Raw genomic sequence first — 7149 nt, forward strand, 5'->3', positions numbered from 1 at the left:
ATGCAGAAGAAAGAGACCTAGATTAGCAGGCCTCAAACACGACCAACTTCCAGAATTACCCAGAAAGTTTTTGTTAGAGATTTCCTGAATCAAAACAAAATCTACAGGTGTGAGCCTGCAGGTGAAACTGCTTAGGTGAAAAGCGCGGAGTCGGAGCGGGGACACGCTGGGCTACAGCCTGGGATGGAATCCGCCCGCCTCGGAAGCTGCTCTGCTCGCGGCTGCTCGGGCAGCGTCTTCGCTGACCTCAGAGGACACCGTTAGCATTTGCCCGGGGATGTGCACCTGCCGTGCGCGGCGAGCGTCCGGGCAGGTCTGCAGGCAGCCGAGGGAGCAGTGAAGCTGGAGGAACTGTCTCTACCCATGGGCAAGGCAGTAATTCCGGGAGACAGACAGGGCGAGTGAGTCTCTACAGAGTTGGGAGGAAGGCACGAGCTTGGCTTTCTCTTCGGTGCAGGGATAGAGGACTCCCCGGGTCGAGGTTGGTACTTTCCTTCCCTCTCCACCCGCGAGCGCCCCGACCCAGCGTCCGAGCCCCACTTCAAACATGCTGTGGATGCCAGGCATCCTGGCTGCTCAGCTGGAAGAAGGCAGCAGGCAAGTGGTCTGACGGCGGCGCGGCGGCGGCAGCGGCAGCAGGAAAGCGGGGAGCAAGATTTGAAAAGAGACATCCGCTCCCTTTCACACGCTGAGGGGGAGGCATTCACGTTTTCCCCAAATGAGAAGGAGCCACGAGACATCATGAAGTAAAAACTTTGGAAAGCTGCCATTGGAGATGTTGCACAAAAACCTGGAACCTTTCAGGAGTCTCCTCCCAGGCGGTGGAGGTTTGGGGAGCAGCTGATAGAGCAAGGAGGGCTCTTGCAGGACTCAAGGTAACAGTGCAGGGGGTTGGTGGTTTTTCTCCACCGCCCTTTTTCGTTGTCTTTTTGGTGTGTCTCTTGATAAGGGGATGCTTTTGCTCTCCTACAGCCTTCTTGTCCTGGTGCCTGGCAGTTGCAGGCAGAGGGAATGATCCCCCTCGCCTCTTAGTTTCTGTCTTGTGGGGCTGAGCAGTGGACTTTGGGGTTTAGCTTGAGACCGTCCTGTTATTGCCTCCTGGTGTTGGTTGCATGGCTGTCACACGACTTGGGCACTCTGCCTGACCTATATTGCTTTTGCTTGGTTTAAGTCCTCAAAGTTAGTGCAACTCCCATTAGCTTCAGAAAACCTGTCAGGCTGCATAATTGCAGAAGATGACAAGGACTTCTGCCTACCCAGCGGATGCTGGATTGGACTGTACATGGTTCCCTATGTTTGGGACGGGCCCCCAAGAGCTGAGGTCGGCATACACGATCCACACGTTCACAGATATTCACACATTCCTAGAGCTCTATTCACATGTCCATAGAGCTCCCTGGCATGTCTGTAGAGGCCTGTCTCTTGCTCCCACGCACATACAGCCAGGAACAAATAAAGATTGAAGAGTGAACCCTGTGGGTTGCAAATAGTCTCCCCAGGGTGGCAGCAGGAACCCCACTGATTGAGTGGAAACTGGTAGCTTGCTGGGGACACTGGGGAGAGAATTGCTATGCTGGAAGGAAGGGCACGCTGAGATTATCTGGCCATCTTTCTGGGTACTCATCTAATGCTGCCTATGGTATGTGTGTGTGTGTTTGTGTGTGCCTGTTAACAGCTATATGAAGGAAGCAGGCTGCCTCTAGAAGCAGCATGCATGTGCAACTCCCTGCCCAGGCCCCAGATGCCTGGAGTGTTCCTGCCTAGTAGGAACATGAACTTGGGAGCTGCTCTTCCAGCCCAGAGGAGTTTTCTGCTCACCAAGCAGTCCCTCTGCATGGTACATATTTATCCAGGGTATATAGACCTAAGCCAAATATCAACTAATAATCAAGCTAATGCACTGTAACATGACTGAACAGACCCCATCCATAAAGAACTGTGTGTGCTCTTCCTTGCTCTCGGAGTCAGGTGCCCTGAGCAGAAGCAAATGTTTTTGTTCAAAGGAGAGCAATTATAACAGGCCAGGCTTCTAGCTGGGCAATCTGAGCCTCGTCCAGCAGGGACAATGATCTGTCAGCATAGAGCCATCAGGAGAATAAAAGGTATGTTGTAAGTCAAGTATTTCTGCCTCTGTCTTCTCCAGACATGTGCAGGGCGAAGAGATTCTCTTTCTGACCATGCTTTCTAGAATACGTGCAATTGCCAGTGTTAACCAAGAAGCTAAAGTATTTTACAAAATCCCCTGGGGGGCAGTCTGATGACATCAGACGACAGCAAAGTGATTCTGGAGTTTGTGTGTTTTCCCTCTTGGTTTCACACAGTTATGTGTATGTTATTTGTTGATGGCAGGACCCTCTGGAGTTCCCTTCCATCCAAAATAAGTTGCTTTGCAGCACTGGGGGCATGACCAAGCACTGCTGTCACAATGATCCTGAAATTTTCCATCACAGCTGCTGCTATACATATATATGTGTGTGTGTGTGTGTGTGTGTGTGTATACCTCCTTTTTAGCTTCTGACTACTTGCCTACTGTGGGGAAAAACGCATGCTTTGTTTCTTCGAGGAGGGATATGTTTTGAGTTGGTAGAGAGCCTGGATACTGTGAAATGTTTGAGGAAAAAGCAAATATCAGACCATGGTTTTCCCTGCTGGAGGGCAGCTGGCACCAAAGGGTTTAACAGCTGTTCTGCAGCCATGGAGAAGACAGTAGCATCCCGGACTCTTGCTTCTCACTCCTCCCCAAAAATGGGGCTGGCTTTGTCTCCAAGAATGGAGGGATGTGTGCTGCAGTGTGGCCACAAGAAAGGAGGAAAGGAGGGATGGGCTGGGGAGTGAGGAGGGTTCCTGCTCTGTTAGCATTGGGCCAGACTCAGAGATGGGCGATGTCTTCCCCCATTTAGGCCCTTAAGATCATTCTCTGGGTTTTCCCTTCTGGACTTCTAACAGGTTGTTTACTGAGCAAGACCAGAGGGCAAAGAACATACCTGCGTCACCAACTCCTTCTAATCCCCTTTCCCAAGACACAGGCCGGCCACTGGGGAGCCTGGCACAAAAACATCCTCTGAGACGGTGCTCCAAAATCCCTCCCCAGCTCATAAACAAGAAGTAATCTGGAGGGACTGGAGACATCTGTGTGGGTACTTTCTGCTGAGTGGGATGCTTAGTGTTGAGGGTTCCTGGTTAGTGTTTTGTTTTCTCCACTGTGCAGATTATTTTTGGTGATTCAACTCTTTCTCTTAAATAATAAGACCTTGTATGTACATTTTACAATGGCATACTTTTCCAAAGGGCTAAAGGTATTTTAGGGAGTTCATCTAATTAATCTTCACATGCCTTATGGTCTCATTTATCTTTGATTACCCTAACAAGTAGAGCTACAATGAGTTTAGCCTCCTTCTTGGAAAAAGGAGGGCAGAGGACCTTGGAAGATGAACTAGTTTACTCTGAAACAATTCAGGGAAACTACGGAATGGGGTCTGGGTCTCGTCACTCCTATATCACCCCCAGGCTCTCCAGGTATCTCCTAGGGAATGGTTTAATTGTGGTAGCCATGATTTGACTCAGCTGTTCTATAATTCGCAGGAATGGGAGGCTGCAGTAACCTAGGACTTCGCCTCTAGCACTGACCTAAGAGCTACGAGGGATACGAAGTCTTATAAGACCTTGTCTTTGCCCTCAATGATCTTACATTCTAGTTAGGAAAATAGGCTTACATCTGGGGAAAAGGTAAATGACAACATACATTCTAAACAGCCGTTCAATACAAGAAATTCACAAGGCTGACCTAATTCATCTACAATCGATTTGTGCAGATAACAAGAGCTCTCAATATTCCAAGGAAGGAAAATTTGAATTGTGCCTTGGGGGATAGAGTGGGATTTGTTTGGAGAGGAAGAGATGGTAAAAAGATCCCAGTTGACAGAGAGGCTCACTGCAGCACAGTTGAGGAAGCTGGAAACTTCAAGGCTTGCATGTTTCCATGGGATTTGCTCTAAGCCACTTCTCCACTTGGATCCTGGTAACTGCATACATCTGGGTTAATTACTTGAAGCATAGAGTGGCCTAGGGGAAGCTGCCCTCACATGAGACGGAGGGATTTGAAATGTTGGACATCTCATTAGACACTGAAAATTACCTAAGCCTTCTACCCACCCTCAAGTCTAATCCATATATTATAGGAAAAATAGTGCTCAAGGTCAGAGAGCTTTTCAACAGCATATCAAAAATTTTGGAGAAAGATATTGGGGAGGGGAGTAGGCAAATTTCAAGAGAATATGAGAAAATCTCATATTTTTTTTTTTTAGACTGAGAATCTCCTGAGAGCGAGAGCCTTGATTTTCCTTCATTTCCTGTTTCCCCACCCAAATATCCCTATTGAGGTTTACTTGGAGCCGGCAAAACGCCAAAGCCCTCAGGCGTTTAGCATTGAGGAGACTTTCCATCTTAAGATTCTTGAGCGTGCCCATGTACATAACCTCTCATCTTCCCTCCTTTTCCTTTTTAATAAAACATATGCTGTAGCAGTCACCAAGGAGGAGACCACAAAAGCAAGAGGGTGGGTGTGGTATTGCCCGCAGCTGTACCACGAGGAACTGTGATTGCTCAGCTGAACAGCAGAGGCGGGGAGTCAATCTGCCAGCCAAGGAAGGGCCAAGGGCTGCCTGGCATCTGGAGATGGCTCCGACCTGACAGCCACACATGCTGACTCCAGTCATGAGCCTTGTTTTCTAGCAAAGGGGTCAAGGCAAACACAGAACTGGTGAAACCCTATTCCTCAGCCTTCGCTTGGTTTGAGACCTTCATTCACTCTACCTGTCACTGGTTGCTTCGGTGGCCCCATTCTGACATGGACAAAATTCCAGTGGGGCCCTGAGAACTGAATGACTTACCTAAAGTCACTTCATCGTGGCTCTCAGGTCAAAAGGAAGGTCCCCAAGAACCTGGTGGGTGTGTGATTGCTTAGCCCCAGGAGTTCACTCTGAGGACAAGTCCTCAGGGATATGTACTTTCTCTTGAAAATTCTCCCTTAGGCCTTGTTTTCACCTTTGCTTCCTATGTTAAGTGACCCTGAGTTGGTTGGTGGGACAGAGGCCCTTTATTTTATTCTCAAGTATTTCCTGCCATGTTTGGGGGCTAACCTAGAGGTCCAGGCCCATGGGCATGTGGTTAGTGACTGTGGGCCAAAGCCCCTTCCATTTGGGGGTGAAGAGAGGCAGCCCAGTTGTCCTTCAGCCTGGGGGCTGCGAGGGATGGGTCTCATTTCAGTGACTAGGATGCAGGCTGCTGTCTCTGGAAACTATTGCTCTGCCGTGCAGATGGAAGTAAAGTTGAGGAACATCATTAGAGTATGGAATTCTCAACAGCCAAATGCTCTATCATTCCTTTCACTGAAGCTCACGTGAAACATAAATATACCTGGCATGCTGGATTAGGTGAAGGGTGGGCAATCTGATACCTCCCAGGACTGAGCTCTGCCCCACACTGTAGTACTCATATGGCGGCCACCAGCCACATGTAACTCTTGAGCACTTGCAGTGAGTGTTGAAAGTGTAAAAATGCACACTGAGTTTTGAAGACGTGGCTTAAAGGAAGAGAATTTCAAATACCACAGTTTCTTTTAATATTGATTACACATTAAAATTATACTGTATATTTTGGGTTAAATAAGATATATTATGATTAGTTTCACCCATTTCCCTTTACTTTCTAATGTGGCTATGTGGCTCACATTATATTTCTTTTGGGCAGTGCTGGTCTAGTTTTGCAGAGCAGTGACAGCTAATGTGGAGAAAGAACAGAGGCTTAAAACAAGAGGGGCCAGAAACATAAAGAGAGAGAACTTGGATGGAAAGATGGTGAGCAGCCCAAAGAATGTCTGTCATGTATTTCCAAAGTTGAAAGTCAAGGAGGGTACAGATAGCTGAAGCTGGCTTGTTTGATGGTGACCTTACCAACTGTGACTCAGCCCAGTCTTAAGCATTTGTAGAGCATTGCTGCTCCCAGTTCACATGGAAACAATTAGCAGGTAGGAGGCCTAGGAATTTTATCCTAATTTTTTTGTGTTTCTGCCTGACAGTAGAAATATCCAAGTTAAATATCTTTAGGGTCTCACTCTAACATGTGAGGACACAGTAGTTGAGATCAGCTGGGTCTGTTTGACTTTCAAATCCCCTTCTTCCTTCTCATGCCTATCATATCATCATCTTTCCTTGGGAGAGTTTTCCTTCAAACAATATGTGTTGATGGTTTGGTGGGGAGAAAGAAAAGTTACCGCTATGTGTTAGAGATTCTTTTGTGGACCTATCAGTAATAAGAATGGGGAGAAGGCATAATTGTTGAATTTTATTTAATAAGTACAGATTTGAACACTAAAGTCCACCCATCGTTATGTTCTTTATTATTATTTGTTGCAATAAGGTTTGGCCACAACTGGGAATTCCTCATATTTGCTTAGCCTTCTATAGTTTACAAAATGCTTTATACGCTTTCTCTCAACCAATTTTTACAACATCCCTGTGGGGTGGTTAATATCTCAATTCAAATTTTTCCATGATCTGCCCCTAAACTTTATTTTCTGATCCCTCTCTTTATATGCACTTCATTCAATCTTGCTTAATCAAACTGGTTTTCTTACTGTTCTTCAGTGTTCACTGTGTAAAGTAGGGATCTTAAATGAACCTCAGTTTTATCATTTATAAAAAAAAAAATAATGCCCCATATCTCAATCTGTTCTAAATATTAAATGAGATGAAATACATAAGAAGCCAAACACAGTTCCAGGCACATGACAAATGTCAACATTCTTTCCAACCAAACATATTTCACTTTGATGATTGCCAAGATTAAAATGTTCATAGGCAAACACATTATATACCCATTTCACACACACAATGATTCCTCTCTCCAAATTCCCTGCTTTGGTTAATGGGAAGACCAATCCCCCGGGGCCAAATTTAAGATATACAGGTTGTCCTGAGCTCTGCTTTCTCTCACACAGCTCCTCCCTTCACCCCCAGTTCAGTTCATTCACTCAGTCATGTCTGACTCTTTGCGACTCCATGGACTGAAGCATGCCAGGCTTCCCTGTCCATTACCAGCTCCCGGAACTTGCTAAAATTCATGTCCATCAAGTCGGTGGACCACAACCTT

This window comes from Bison bison, unplaced genomic scaffold (genome assembly GCF_000754665.1).
Source record: "Bison bison bison isolate TAMUID 2011002044 unplaced genomic scaffold, Bison_UMD1.0 scf7180017864289, whole genome shotgun sequence".
NCBI classification, from domain to species: Eukaryota; Metazoa; Chordata; class Mammalia; order Artiodactyla; family Bovidae; genus Bison; species Bison bison.